This window comes from Pipistrellus kuhlii, unplaced genomic scaffold (assembly GCF_014108245.1).
Source record: "Pipistrellus kuhlii isolate mPipKuh1 unplaced genomic scaffold, mPipKuh1.p scaffold_m20_p_6, whole genome shotgun sequence".
Lineage (NCBI taxonomy): Eukaryota > Metazoa > Chordata > Mammalia > Chiroptera > Vespertilionidae > Pipistrellus > Pipistrellus kuhlii.
In genome coordinates this window covers 80,148,690-80,163,802 of record NW_023425562.1, presented here as the reverse complement: position 1 = coordinate 80,163,802, position 15,113 = coordinate 80,148,690, and the positions used below count along the sequence as shown (strand labels likewise).

At 50.9% G+C, this 15,113-nt stretch overlaps 1 pseudogene; it reads right to left on the bottom strand.

Annotated features, from left to right (window-relative positions):
- Positions 1-220: 220 nt before the first annotated feature.
- The window catches only part of LOC118708457, a 28,032-nt pseudogene continuing 13,139 nt past the window's right edge, over positions 221-15,113 (bottom strand).

Below are 15,113 nucleotides of genomic sequence, written 5' to 3'. Positions count from 1 at the left end.
GAGCAATTCCCATCGACCTCCTCTATTCAGCTGTGCAATAAAATGTGCATTTCTGCTGAGCAAAAGCTTACTTCCCCACACACTAAACTCGCTCAGCATCTTCATTATAATTCTATATAATAAAAGGCTAATATGCAAATCAATCGAATGGCAGAAGGACCAGTTACTATGACCTGCACTGACCACCAGGGGGCAGATGCTCAACACAGGAGCTGTCCCCTGGTGGTCAGTGAGCTCCCACAGGGGGAGCTCTGCTCAGCCAGAAGCCAGGCTCATGTCTGGCGAGTGCAGCAGTGATAGCAGGAGCCTCTCCTGCCTCCGTGGCAGCGCTAAGAATGTCCAGATGACAGTTTAGGCCTGCTTCCTAGGAGGAGCAGGCCAAGGCAGTCAGTCGGATATCCCCCGAAGGCTTCTGGACTGCTAGAGGATGCAGGCAAGGCTGAGGGACACCCCCACCCAGTGCATGTATTCCATGCACCGAGCCTCTAGTTGTTTCAGATGACTCCAAATACTAAGAATACAGGCTTTTTAAATTTTTTAACACATCTATGCTATTCGATGGGCCAGGTAATTTTAATTGTTTGAGAGTAAAACAAAATATATTGTTTAAAATGCAGTGCCAGGGGACCCGGAGACTTCATCTGGAGTTGCTTTCATTCCAGTGGGAACAGTAAGTGCCACTCAGCTTTCTTCTAATTAGCACCGAATAACGAAAGTATATCAGCAGCACCTCTTCTCCCAACTTCTCTAACAGCCTGTCAGAGACAGAACAGTGTGAAAAACAGTTCAGTTTATGAGTGACTTTGTCATTTTTTTCTGTTTAAATAAAATGGTTTCACTGCAGGAGAAGGGGCCAGGTGGGTGCCCGGAGGTACGGGGTAGGCAGGGAGACATGAGGCGAGGAAGAGGTTCACCTCCAGGATCGGGTAAAAAATTTCCGAGCAGCCACATGACTAGAACAGGGCCTCCTCTTCCGATGAAGTGGTCCCTGTGCCTGGAGAAATATGAGGGTCCGATGGGTCAAGCCTGGAGCCAGGGGTGGTCCAGTCCCCTTGCCCCTGCCCCCCAGTGAGTGGGGAAGGCCCCTGGGAAGCAGGAGTTTATCGCCAGTGCCCTGTGAGTGGCCCTGCAAGGTTTGTCTCCTGAGTCTTCGGCAGGAGAAGGTGGGACAGACATCAGGACCACATTCACACTGAGGAGAGGACTCCAAGAATGTAAACGGTTTCTTTGAGCAAATAGGGCCAAGAATGGAGCCAGCGAGGGACCAGGAGAGCTCCCTCGCTCGTTCTCTGCCCCAAGTCAGCGGGTCTCCAGGCGGTGTGCATGGGCGGTACAGGGTGGACACTGCCTTCCAGATAAGGTTGCCATATTTAACAAAAGAAAATATAGGCTGCCCAGGTGAATTTGAATTTTGGATAAACAAAAAATAATTTTTTAGCATGTTCCAAGTAGTGCATAAGACATACTATAAAAAAAAAAAGTATTCCCTGTTTATCTAATTTTTTTTATATCTAATTCAAATGGAAACAGGCGTCTGATATTGAACCTGGCAACTCTCTCGCCAGGGGTATTTGGCAATATCTGGAAACATTTTCCACTGTCATGATTCAGGAGGAGGAGGGGGCTGCTATTGGCATCTAGGGGGGGCAGCGGCTGGGACTGCTGCTCAGCTCCTACAACGCACAGCAGAGACGTCTCCTGCCCCAGTGTTAGCAGTGCTGCGGTGAGAGCCCTGCCCTAGGGCCGGCCACTCCTTATGTCTAGGTTAAAGATGTAAAGGCAGCAGGCAAAGCAGCAACTCTCGGACAACCCAAGGACTCACAGGGCATTGTGTGAACATGCTGCCCACAGCCAGCAGTTAACGAGGCAGGAAAGGGGGAGTTGGAGCCGCAGCCATTAGCCTCCCCCTGAATGGGACCTTGGGTTTCTCTGTTTGGTCTGCAATTTGGAAATGCTCAGAGGAAGTTAACGAGGATCTTTGCACTGGGTTTTGGCACCCACCCCCAGGCAGGCTGAGATAAATATGATCTGCTGATCCTCACTGGAGAAGGGAGAACATGAAAAGGAAATTTAAAAAGTTGTACTTCTCTATTTGTTGTCAAAATCTCCAAGAGACGGCTCTGTGATGAATCACCATTTGCCGGGGAACGTGCCCGGCCTCTCCCTGCTGTCTGCACTGCAAGCCCGGCCGTGGATGTGCTGGGCCTTGTCCCGGGCCGTGCGGACAGGGGAGGTGGCAGGTGAGCGTGGTTGGGTCCTCCCTTCCCACCCAACCCACCTGGCCAGCTCTGCTTGAGGGAAGAACAAGGCAGCCAACCTCCTGGGCTGGGGTGGCATCACTCTTGTGAGGGCTGGAGAAATATTTATCACGTCTCCAATCAGACCTACCAGCTCTGCCCCGAGTTTCACAATTCGAATGCCACGTGTTGTAACTTGGCCTGCGACATCAAGGATCACAGGCACGGCGTTTCAAACCGACGGAGCCATCCCTGGGCCACTGACTGAACTTTTATTAGTTTTGTGTTGGGTTGTGTTTGAGGAGGGTGGAGTGGAGGGACATATTGGTTTTGTGTGTGTGTGTGTGTGTGTGTGTGTGTGTGTGTGTGTGTGTGCTGCATGGATGTAGCTTTCGTCTTTGAAGTTTAAGACCAGTTGTAAATTCCTTGAAGTCTGTCCTATTCCCTTTTATATTAGTATGTTAACAAGCGTTGGAAAACTGACAGAGCTTATAGGAAAGCACAGCTGGGTCGATCCTTCAGCCTCAGTTTAATTCAAACCAGAGCGCCCAGCGCTGTGGCTGGTGTTTACGGATGCAGCAGGGAGAGCCTGCCGCCCGAGGAGGCCCCCGCTGCGGTGCGCACTGGACAGAGCCCCAGTTGGGTTTAATTAGGAAAGGAAATGCCACGATGCTCTAAATGACTTCTCTGGAGGAAACCTTTGCACCAGATGAAGTTCAACAGCAAAAATGGGAGGAGGAAAGAAAGCAAGCACCTCCCAGAAATGTATTTAATGTGAATTTAGGGCTCCATCAGTGAGGGCAACCAAGGAAGTCAGGTCCAAATTCCTGGCATGGGAATCATGTGACATTCTCCACATGGCTGGAAAGTGGACGACATTAAATATGTGCCACGCTTTCCGCTCACGATATGGGGCAGACCTCCTGCAAGAGTGCACCTACTGGTAAGCCCCGCCCAGTGGAGCCACCCTGGGGAGAAAGTCAAGGTGTGAACCCTTTTCACACATGACAAGTCCGAAGGCACTGCCATCTAAAGGTCACAGTGCCCTGCTGCTATGGCAGGGGACCTTAAGAAAAGTGTGGCCCCACTCGTGGTCTGTCTATGTGCACATAGTAGGCCTGATCTGATGGCCTTTTAGGAGCACAGCAATGTGTAAAGGTGAAGGAGGGACCTGGCCAGCATGCTCAGTTGGTTAAGCATCATCCTGTGCACCAAAAGGTTGCTGGTTCAATTCCAGGTCAGGGCACATGCCCAGATTTTGGACTCAGTCCCTGGCAGGGTGCATGCAGGAGGCAGCCAATCAATGCTTCACTCCCACATGGTTTTCTCTCTCTCTCTCTCTCTCTCTCTCTCTCTCTCTCTCTCTCTCTCTCTCTCTCTCTCTCTCTCTCTTTCTTTATAAAAAAGAAATTTAAGAGTTTTTCTGGGGGAAGGATCCAAGATGGCTGCACAGGTAAACACCTAACCACAGCCACACACAACAATTTCAATAAAATACAACTAAAATATAAAATGGACATTGCCCAGAGCTTCAGGAAGTCGACTGACTGAAAATTCTACAACAAGAAGGAAAGAGAAAACCAGAAGGAAAATCAGAGGAGCTGTAAAAGCCTAAGGTACGGAGACATGCTGTGGGCACGCGAAGAGAACAGAGTCGAAGAGGAGGGGGAGGCTGAGTACCTGGCTGGTGTTCCCTAGCAGGAAGGAAAAAAAGCCTGGGACTGGGCTGAACCCCAGACCCGATAGTGCTGAACCCCAGTTCTAGGCCAGACCCTGGGGACCCAGGCTCAAACAGAGGGAGACAGGGCTGTGAGGCGAAATCCCAGGGGAGCGGTGAAAAGCAGAGCCCCCGGAGTCGCGCACATTGCATGCAGAGGACGGAATGTTGACTCTGATGCTAGATTGCCCTAGCGGGAAGGAGACAAAAGCTCCGGCTGTGCTGAGCCCCAGTTCTGACTGCTCTGAACCCCAGTTCTAGGCCAGACCCTGGGGACCCAGGCTCAAACAGAGGGAGACAGGGCTGTGAGGCAGAATCCCAGGGGAGCGGCGAAAAGCAGAGCCCCCGGAGTCGCGCACATTGCATGCAGAGGATGGAATGTTGACTCTGATGCTAGACTCCCCTAGTGGGAAGGAGACAAAAGCTCCAGACTGGGAAGAACACGACGAGGAGCAGGAGCTGCTGCCAGGCACTGGCAAGCCGGGCTCTGGCAAGGAGCCGGGCGACAGGGCCCCCAGGGGGGAGGTGCCACTGGGCCCTCGACCACTGATCGCAGGCCACGGAGCTCAGGCCAGGGGCTGCTTCCTGGGCGGTGCCGACCTCAATAACAGGCTGAAGCCACGCAGGAGGCCACAGGGAACAAAGGGGCGCCGCAGGCCAGCCTGCTGAGCTTCCAGGACGAGGAGGAAGAAACCGAAGAAGTTTTCAATGTGAAGAAATCAAGTTATAGCAAAAGATAGTAAAATTACTTATGAAAGAATAGAAAGAAGATCTTGAAAAATCGAAGATTAAGACAGAACTCAACTCAGCAGCCAACATTGCAACATAAACGCTTTTTTTTTTAAAAAAAGGACAGAATGTTGGAGCGGTGGCGGCCAGGTCCAGAGTGGCCAGGCCCAGGGCAGTGGCAGCCAGGCCCGAAGCAGCCAGGTCGGGAGCAGCCAGGCGCAAAACAGCAGCATCCAGGCCTGGAGTGGCCAGGCCCAGGGCAGTGGCAGCCGGGCCCAGAGCAGTGGGGTCGGGAGCAGCCAGGCCCGGAGCGGCAGCAACCGGGCCCCAAGCATCCGGAGCAGCTGGTTGTGGAGCGGACTGGAGCAATAGCTCGCTCCTCGCCTGCCCATGCCCCAGGGCTGCTTCTCAGACATGCCTGGAAACTTTTGGGGGAACTTGAGGGTCTGCTGAATCAAGTAATGAAGGCTTAGATCTGGATGTGTTGAGTTATTGTAGCGCTGGGGTGTTGATCTGTGAGTGCCTTGTGTGGGATCTGGATGAGGTTGGTTGATCTATTTGGAAGTGTCTTTTGTGTGAAGTGTATCCTTGGGCATGTGGAGGTATTACAGATTTGAGAAAATGCTAAGTAATTGATTTACTACCTGAAAAATTTAAAGTTCTGAAAGTTTAAGGTCTCTTGCCAAAAAGAGGTTTTAAAGCTAACACCTTAATTTTAATGGAGAAAGGGGAGAACAAGCCCTTCCCACCCAGAACAGGTAATCCAATTCCAGCCAGCAGCTATCTTTAAACAATGTGTTCATTTACATTTGAATGGCTACGCCTTTTGATAGCCTAAGGGCAAGTTTACATGTAAACAAGTTTGCTTCTCAGTTCCCAGGGCAGAAAAAAACAAGGTTTAAAATTATTAGATTTTAAAATTTATTCTTAAAAATATAAAAGTTTATTAATTAAAAAAAACAAGGAAATTAAAAAACCTGATGAACAATATTAACTGTTGATTATAATAGAATCAGAGATACGGGAGGGGAGTGGACTGACTGGGGGGGAGGGGAGGAAGGGGAGTGGTGGATGCAGGAAGAGACTGAACATAAACTGTGCACCTATGGATTAGAACAATGGGGGGTGGGAAAAGGGCAGAGGGTGGGGTGGGAACCTGGTGGAGGGGGGAAAAAATGAGGAACCTTTGTAATAATATGAACAATAAAGATTGATTAAAAAAAAAAAGAAAGAAATTTAAGTAGGTATCACACTGCAGAAGTTAAAGGTCAAAATTTAAGCAAGGCTCACAGTGTGGTTACCAGAAGAACTCATTCAATTCTGAAAGAAGCTAAGTCTGCTCAAGTGAGCCAGACACATGCTTCCCTGTCCAATGACATCTGGATTAGATAAAAGGAAGGTCCCTGTCCCTCCCGACAATGGCCTGTCTGCCCCGCCCCTCATTTCTGCTTCCTGTCCCTCTAACAGGAAGTGACGTCCAGGGCACCTCCCCCACATCAAAAAGGGCTTCCAGGCAACATGGTGGGCTTTTATTCTGATGAAATTTCAGAAAAAATAAATAAGTAAAATGTAAACACTGATGACAAACATATACTTTCCATACTGCCCAACTTCAGCCAACATGTGCTGACTTCTCACGCACCCTTGGAGTTTCTGATTGTTACCAAAATTCCATGTGCACCTGGTTATGGGACCAAAATACCCCGCCAGAAAGATAAACAATGGCAGTGGAGGTTGGAGCTTATTGGAACCATCTTGTGGAACAGGGACCTGTGTGAGGACACAGAGGGGAACTCACGTTCCGTGAGCAGCTTCCTTTCCCGGCCTTTGAGAAGTCAGGGCACACAATCTAGCTGGGCCCACTCACGTGGCTCTGCATCAGGCCACCTTCCCTAGGGTGGGGGACCAGTGACCTCACATTTTAGAAGGTGGTGGTGACATCACTCACCTCAGAGGATGATTCCGAAGACTAAATGAGGGGCCTGTGGGGAGTCCTTCCCGGGGCCGGTCTGAAGTGAGTGCCCAGTAAGTGGCAGTGACGGCAAGGCCAGCCACCCAGACAGCTGGACAGTGACAGAGTCCAAAGACCCTCGTCAAGATCTCTCTAGAAATAATACCTTTTTAAAAAATCCTCAACTCAGGATATTTTCTCCATTGATTTCTAGAGAGAGCTGAAGGGAGGGAAGAGGGGGAGAGAGAGAAACATTGATGTGAGAGAGACACATGGTTGGCAACCAGCTACGTGCCCTTGACTGGGAATGGGACCCAGAGCCCTTTGGTCTGTGGGCCGACACACCAGCTGCTGAGGAAAAGGGGCCAGAGCTAGAAGAAACGCCTTTTTGATGTGCCCACAAACCTGGGTGAGGTTCTGATTCTTCCATGTCTTTGGCTCTGAATTATGGATCAAGGGAAGTTAATTGGGGGCTATTTATGGGAAATAAAATCATAGCAGGCTACTTGAACTTCTGTTGCCTTCTCCTGCCCATCAGGGAGTTCTTTTTCACTGTGTGTGTGTGTGTGTGTGTGTGTGTATGTGTGTGATATATATATATATATATATATATATATATATATATATATATATATATAGAGAGAGAGAGAGAGAGAGAGAGAGAGAGAGAGAGAGAGAGAGATGTCTTTATTGAACTTTGTATTACAAAAGTCTTGCATGTGTATAGTAAAAATTTCAAAACATTATAGAAGTATAAAATATTTCCTCCCCTTTCATGTGCTACCCCCAAATCCTCATGATAACCTCTTAAGGAAAGGGGGAGCACCTTTCTGGACTCTGTCCATCCTTACATAAACAATGGCAATGTTGTTTTACAAATGTGGGATCACTGTTTCGTTCAATCACACATCTTAAACAACTTCACACCCATCCATAAATGTCTACCTCATTTTTAACAGACTTCATATTTTGAACAGTTTTATATTTACAGAAAAATTGCAAAGAAGTACAGAGAGTTCCCATATTCCTTACACCCAGTTTCTCCTATCAGAACTTACAGTAGTGTGGTCCATGGGCTATAATTAATGAATCAACATTAATTATTAACTGAAGTCACGCCTTATTCAGATTTCCCTCACTTTTCCCTTGGGCCCTTTTCCTGGTCCAGAACCCCAACCAGGGCCCCACATGGCGCTAGTCATGTCCCTGGGGCTCCTCTTGTTTTTGATGGTCCTGGCCGTTTGGAGGAGGACTGCTCTGTTCAGGAATTTTGTAGAATGTTCCACTGTGACAATTTGATGTTTTTCTCATGATTGGACTGGGGGAGGAAGACCATAGAGAAGAAGTGCCCAACTATGACATCATATCAGAGTACAGGTGACATCACTACTGATGTTATCTTGGTCACCTGGCTCAGGTCTACTTTTAAACAGCTGCAAAGTGTCCCTTTGTTGGGAAGTATAATCATTTTTCTAAACCAGTTGATGGTTAATGTATACATCTGAAATACAGATGTATAGATACATCTGTCATACATACATATATGAAGCTGTGTACAGTGCACATCCCGGTAACTACCATCTTTGCTCAGTATTCCAGATGCCTCTATGATGCGATTCCTGTCAGTCAATTTCTCAATGTGGCTGGATCCTGCCCAGTTGCCATGGGAAAACACTGCTCCACTTTATCCACCCATGAAGAGTGCCAGGTCTCCGCATCTGCCCCAGCCACGAGCTTCACCATCATTCATCTTGGTCAGTGTCATGAGGGAAATAGACACACTCCATGCTGAGTCTGTTGGCTCCCCAGGAATCTGACTACTTAGCTGGTACCCCGAAGTCTAATAATTTCTTAGAGCCAGTCCCCTGAGAGAAAAGCTGCTGCTTAATGCGACTTATACCTGGGCAGCGGTGGAGGAACATAAGAATCCAAATCAAAGACTTCCGGAGCAGCGGCTCTCTATGCCAAGTGTTTCCACTTTCCTGAGGGAAGAAGGACACATCTGGTCTTCCTTTGTGATCCTCCATGGTTTCAGTGTGCCCCACCTCTCAGATTATTGTAGTTCCCATCTGAAAGGGTTCTATCTGAGTGCCAGGCCTGGCCTTCATGTAGGGAGACCTGGCTTTGCATGTGTGCGGCCTCTGCTCTGTTCCAAAATTTATACAAATCACAGGGAACTGGTCTTCTCAAAATTGAAGATTTGACAACTATTTACATGCTGAACGAGAGCCAAGCTACATCCACTTTTCAATGTTTACATCGGCTCGACAGCTGCTCCAAAGCACAGGCAGCGCGGGCACCGAGGCCTGAGCCCAGGCTGGCCAGCCCGTGCTGCCGCGGGCAGACAGAGTTCAATTCTCTGCTGCCCGGGCCAGGCCTCCATCATCTCTCTCCGGATACGCCTCTGGCCTCCGCAGCACCCACCACCTCTTCCCTGGGCTCGCTTCCTTTACAGCCTTACGGAGCAGGGTGTGTTACACTGAAGCTGTTCTCCTGTTTATTTGACAAGGGTCTATGTCCCTACCGAAGTGTAAGTTCTGTGAGGACAGGGACTTGGTTTTGTTCACTGTGTGTCCCCGATGCCTCGAACGGTGCCTGGCACATACTAGGTCCGTGGTCGGCAAACTGCGGCTCGCAAACCACATGCACCTCTTTGGCCCCTTGAGTGTGGCTCTTCCACAAAATACCACGGCCTGGGCGAGTCTATTTGGAAGAAGTGGCATTAGAAGAAGTCTAAGTTTAAAAAATGTGGCTCTCAAAAGAAATTTCAATCGCTGTACTGTTGATATTTGGCTCTGTTGACTAATGAGTTTGCCGACCACTGGACTAGGTGCTCAGTAAGCACATGCCCTTCTCCAATCTATTCTCCACACTTCACACAGGTCTTCATTCCAACACAAGCCAGACTCAAGGCTCTCCCACTCACCACACACTGTGGGTGCCTCCCCGCTGCTCTGGGTAAATTCCAGCTCCTGGGCATGTCTGTGGGTCCTGTGATACTTGACCCTTGCTACATCATCACTCCTTCGCAGGCACCAAACACAGGGTGTGTCTCTGGTTTGTTTTAGAGGAAAGGCCCTCTTGCTTCTGGACCTTAGCACTGTGTCCTTGCCGGGACGCAACTTCTGCATGGGCCAGCTCAGCCCCATCCTGCAGAGGCGGCGAGGTCATGCCTTCTCCATACAGCCCTCCCTCTGCCCCCTTTAGCCTCCCAATGTGCCTCTCTCACCCCTGGCCCCTTAGCCCTCTCCAAGTAATCAGGGTCAACAGCTGCGGGGGAGGGGAAGGGGGAGGGGAAGGGGGAGGGGGAGAGGGGAGGAGGGGAAGGAGCAGGGACCCGGGGGATGTTTCTCTGGGACAAATCTGAGGTACATGGCGGCACTAATACATGGAGATTGGGAGTTGGAACTTTGGAGCTAGAACTGAGCTCGGCTCATACAGACCAAGACACTTTTTAAGTTCTCTAGGCCTGTATTTCCTCATCTGCAAAATGCAATAATGATCTCTTTCTTGGAGGGTTATAAAGATTAGTAATTTGGGGGTGTGTGTTTTTCAGGTATTTATTTCAAAACATCCAATACATATGGCAGGCATCTTCCAGAGCTCGTCAAAACCTGGACCCACATCTTGGCCACCAACACCCATTCCCCCATTCTCTATATTTCGGTAACAGACCCCCACCCCCATGACACATGACTAAGGAGAGGCCATTCAGAGTGGCTTATTTCGTGGGTTCAGTATTGGTTCACAGATGTGCATGTGATCCAAGCAGAGCCAATCAGAGTCCTTCCCTGGAAAACGGCCCCTGGAGCCTGAAAGAGGGGAGCTCTGTTTCCAGTACTGTGACCCGGGGGCCTGGCTGCTAGGGAGTCTTCCCAACAGGCAGCAGGGGCATCTGTAGAGGCAGCTGGGAAGGAAGATGGAGGCAGAGGCATAACATCCAGTTCTTTCCTTTCTCACCTGTTCTTACCTTTCTTTGAGCTCCACCCCTGAGTCAACATAGATATCCCTTCCGTAAAGCAAGCGTTCATTAAGTTCATGGCATGCATGACTGAGAAAGTCCCAAACCCATATCATGTCAAGCCGCTCTGAGACTCAGTGTTCTCACCCTTAAAATGGGTAATAATTCTAAATTCTAAAGGTGACTCTGCAAAGGTTCCTAGATAGGAGCTGGGACGTGGGTTCATTTAAAATCGGAATTAATTTGTTATTTTCATAAGCTCTTAAAAGCCCGCATGTGACTTCACAGATTTGTTTTATTGCATTAAAGGGGTGGACAGTAATGTTTTTCTTCCTCGTGAACTATTTAACGGCACTGGGACACTTTGGAAAACTCAATTTTATAGCTTCCACTGGAACCCGGGTTGTTTCTTTGCTCTGGGCTCCAAATTGCCTTCCTCTGTAAATTCCAAAGACAAGCCCCCTCGTGGCTGCCATCAGATGGGTGAATAATTCACTGAAAATCGGGGCAGGTTGGGTGCCCTCGGCTAGTTCCACCCGTACTCATATCGCAGCTCTCTGACAGTGGGTTGTGAATTATGCAGAGCAGTGCTCCTCAGGTGGGGATAATGTTGTATCCCAAGGGACATCTGGCAATGTCTGCAGGCGTCGTGGGTGTCACAATCAAGAGGGTGATAGTAGCATCTAGCAGGCTAAGGATGCTGCTCACACCCGGAGGTACATAAGGAGACTTACCCAACTCAAACCATCACTAGTGCTGTGCCTGACAAACCCCAGTGCGGAACATTCTGGCAGCCACATCGACCATCAGTTAATCAATCACAACAGGATCAAACAGAATAATTCCAGTAAGCATCATAGCAAGTGAGGGAAGCTTCTTACCCCAAGATACTCCCCGGATCTGAAAGCAAGTAAAGCTATTATAGATGCAGACAATAAAGCCGGACAAGGAATAGAGTCTAGTCTGGCGTGGGTGTTTGCCATTGCCAGGATGCAGGCCTTCCCGCATGCCAAGCTCTCTTTTAAGATAGCTTAATGGTACCAGCAAAGACTGGCCCTTAAAAAACACGGATCCCCACCCCCGCCCCCTCCTTTTATTTTTATTTTCGCAGATAGAGGTGGGAGCCTGCTCTACATCAAGCTCAATTTCTGAATTGAGGATCTCACAGTGAAAACACCAGGAAAAGTCTCCCCACCCCACATTGGCGGTGGTGTCTGGGGGAGGGGAAGACAGGATGAGTGAAAAGGACAGTGGGGGGAGGTGGAGATGGTCAGCCAGGGCTTCTCTGGGGAGATGTCAGAACAGAGACCTGAAAGAGCAAGCATGCAGATGTTGGGGGCGGGGCGGGGGGGGCAGTTTTCCAGGCACTAGAATAGCAGTTCAATGGTCCTGGGGCAGGACTGTGGGGAACAGAGGACACACTGGAGGGGAAGGTAGCTTTATGCTACCTGGAATGTGGATGTGATGGCTGGAACTCCAGCAGCCATATTGATCATCAGGTGATGTAGTTCTCATTGTCACCATTGGAAATGAGGGTGGCTTCTGGCATCTGATGGATAGAGGAAAGGGACGGCACTAAATATCCTATAATGCATAGGACAGCCCCACAACAGAGAATTATCCAACCCCACATATCAATAGTGGTGTTAAGAAACCCCCTGAGGGGGAACAGATAAAGGCATTAATACTATATTGTGATACATCTGTAATGAGAAAAGCCCAGGAGATTGGGGGGGGGGGGGGGCAGGTGGCCCAGAGGAGAGGCCCTTTGCTGGGATGTCTTTGCTGAAACCACAGGAATGCACAGTGTTGGTGGGCAGAGAGGGAACAAAAAGACTATGGCAGGCAGATGGAACAGCATCTGCGAAGCCGAGAGACGAGAGAGGCCTGGTTTCTTGGAGGACCAGAGGTGACTCAGTGCTGCTAGAGCAGAGGTGCAGGGGAAGAAGGAAGAGATGAGGTCAGAGAAGAGATAAACAGGCCAGGTCACACAGAGCGTACAGTTACGGAGCCTGACTCACTGTCCGGGGCAATGGTGAGCCACAGGTTCTGAACAGGGAAGGGTGAGGTCAGCTTCCCTTTCAGGAAGCCGGGCAGGGCCCTTCAGCAGGCCGTGTGGTCATTCCGCAGCACTCCCGGCCTACGAGTGCGCTGCGGGGCGCCTCAACCCTCCAGTCCCTGACCCACTTCCTCCTAGTCTGTTGCTCCTGAGGTTAGGGCCTAGACAATGTTGTTTTGTTCTGTTTTGTTTTGTTTTGTTTTGTTTTTCATATTCATTTGATGCATTGACAGGACATTAGATCTTCCTTCCCCTGGGGTAACAGCTGACTAGGCCGCCTGAGGCTTCGCAGTTTGCACTGGAGGAGCTGGGAAAGTTGGAGGGCACTTCCAACAACCCCTTCTGGGGGCAGGAGCCCAGCCTGCCCTGCCCCTCCTCTAGGCCCCTCTGCGGCGTGGCTGGGCTCCCTGCTAAGCCCGTCCCTCAGAGGCCCAGCCTCAAGAACAAAAGCCGCAAACCATTCCCAGTGATGCAATTCCACACTCCCAGGTCCTCTGCCACCCTCGGAGCCTTTTCATTCCGAAATGAGAATGTTCTCCAGAAAGACAAAACAAAGTCCAGCGCTCTGTTTAGTTCCCGCACGGCTTTGAGACGTCCCAGCCCTCCTTCTGACAACTGCGCTTCCTTTGTGAACCGCCGCCGCCAGGCCTAATTGCTTTTATTCCTCTTAAAAATGAGTTTCCTTTGCTGAAAGGCTTTTCAAAAATTATTACTCCGGTCCCCGTCCTCATCCTGCTATCCCAACACGCTGCCTACTCCCTCCCATGCTCCGGCCGCCCGCGTCCTGAAGCCGAGCACCAGGTGTGGGGAAGGCGGGAGGATGGACAGAATGCGGCTGGGTGTCCCTCTCGAGAGCCACCAGAGCATCGCCTGCTGCTCCCTCCCAGCCCTGCTGGCAGTGAGTATGGCCTGGTCGCCGGCGTGTACAGGGTCTGGTTAAAGTGTGGCCTCTGGAGATGGACAGCCTGGGTTCAAATCCAGCTGCTTGACTTCAGGCAAGTCTCTCCACCGCTCCGCGCCTGGCCTCTGTCTGGAAACAAGGATGCAGATTGAGTGAGGCCCAGGGGAAAGCACCTAATTCCTGGCAGGTGGTGAGATGCAGCCTGCCCCTAACCTTCCGTTGGTCCTGCCTCCTCTCTGTCCTCCGCAAACTGGGGTCTGATTTACTCACCTCATTCTCATTAAGCCCAAGCTTGGCCCAGTGGCCCACACTATGTCGGCAATAAGTCATTATTTATTAAATGAACAAGTGGATCTTTTTCCAATGGGGATGACATCGGACTTGACTCAAGGACAAGTCCAGATGAACATAAATGGTGAGACAATGCCTTCTTCTCCAATGTGTGAATTCTGTGCCTTCAGCACACGGCCTATCTGGAACCTGGGTGGGGGGAGGGTATGGCTATATGTGGGGGAGGGAGGGGCGTGGTAGGTGGAGCCAGATCTGAAAGGTGATCACACTTCAAAAGGCAGAGCTGGGTGGCAAGTGGAGACTCGTCCCTGCTCCTTAACCAGATGGACTGCCCAACAGCCACCTCTGACTTCTTCCCTCACTGCGGGGGCAGGAGACCGGAGGAGAGGGCCTTGCCTGCCCCGCCCTCGCCCCTATCCAGCGCACAGAGTAGTGGCCCAACACCCCAGCCACTACCTGGGGAAGGAAAACTTTGTCACCAAACATGCTCTCCCAGGGAGGGGAGCTCTGTGAAAGGGGCAGATAAGCATCGGAGCAAATCCTGCAGAATAACAGGGAGACCAACTGCTCTTACCAGGCCGCCCACCTCCCGCATACACTGCCTGTGCCTGGGAGATGGGCATTGTCAGGAGTGACGATGACGGTTCTGAGGAGAGGGGCGGGGGGGGGGGGGGGGGGGGGGGTAGTGGCATGAAGGGTAGGGAACCCGGAAGGCAGGCTGGGGCCCGGTCAGGCCTCTTTGTGCAGCAGGGACCCTGTGTCTCCTCTGAGGCAACTCCTTTAGCTTGGCAGCTTCTGTGTGCAGCACTAGGGACAGCATTGCCGGTGCTCAAGGGCCACGGGAGGAACCCCAGGCCCCACCCCACGGCCTGTGGAAATCTCGGCAGCCGGCGGGTGAGAATTAGGAAAGGTAAGCACTCCCCTGGTAAGAACACCAAGAGCCCAGCCAGGAATAACTGTCCTCACCCTTCACCCCAGCCCGTGCCGCCCCAGCCGCCGCCTCCCTGCCTTGGGCTCTCCCTGACTTGGACAAAACCACCCAGGCCCGAACCTTCCCCAGGACCGCTCCCCTCCAGCCTCTGAGAAGGCTCCGCTGCTGCCCACTGGGCAGGGAGCCTGGCTCCGATGGTCTCCTCTGCCGGCGAGTCAGCGGGGCTCCGCGGGGTTAGGCAGTGATTTGGGGAAAGGTGCGTGGATGTTTGTGACCTCACATCCACAGGCTCTGGGGAGCAGGAGTGGCATATTTGGGAGACACCCTGGTTTTCCT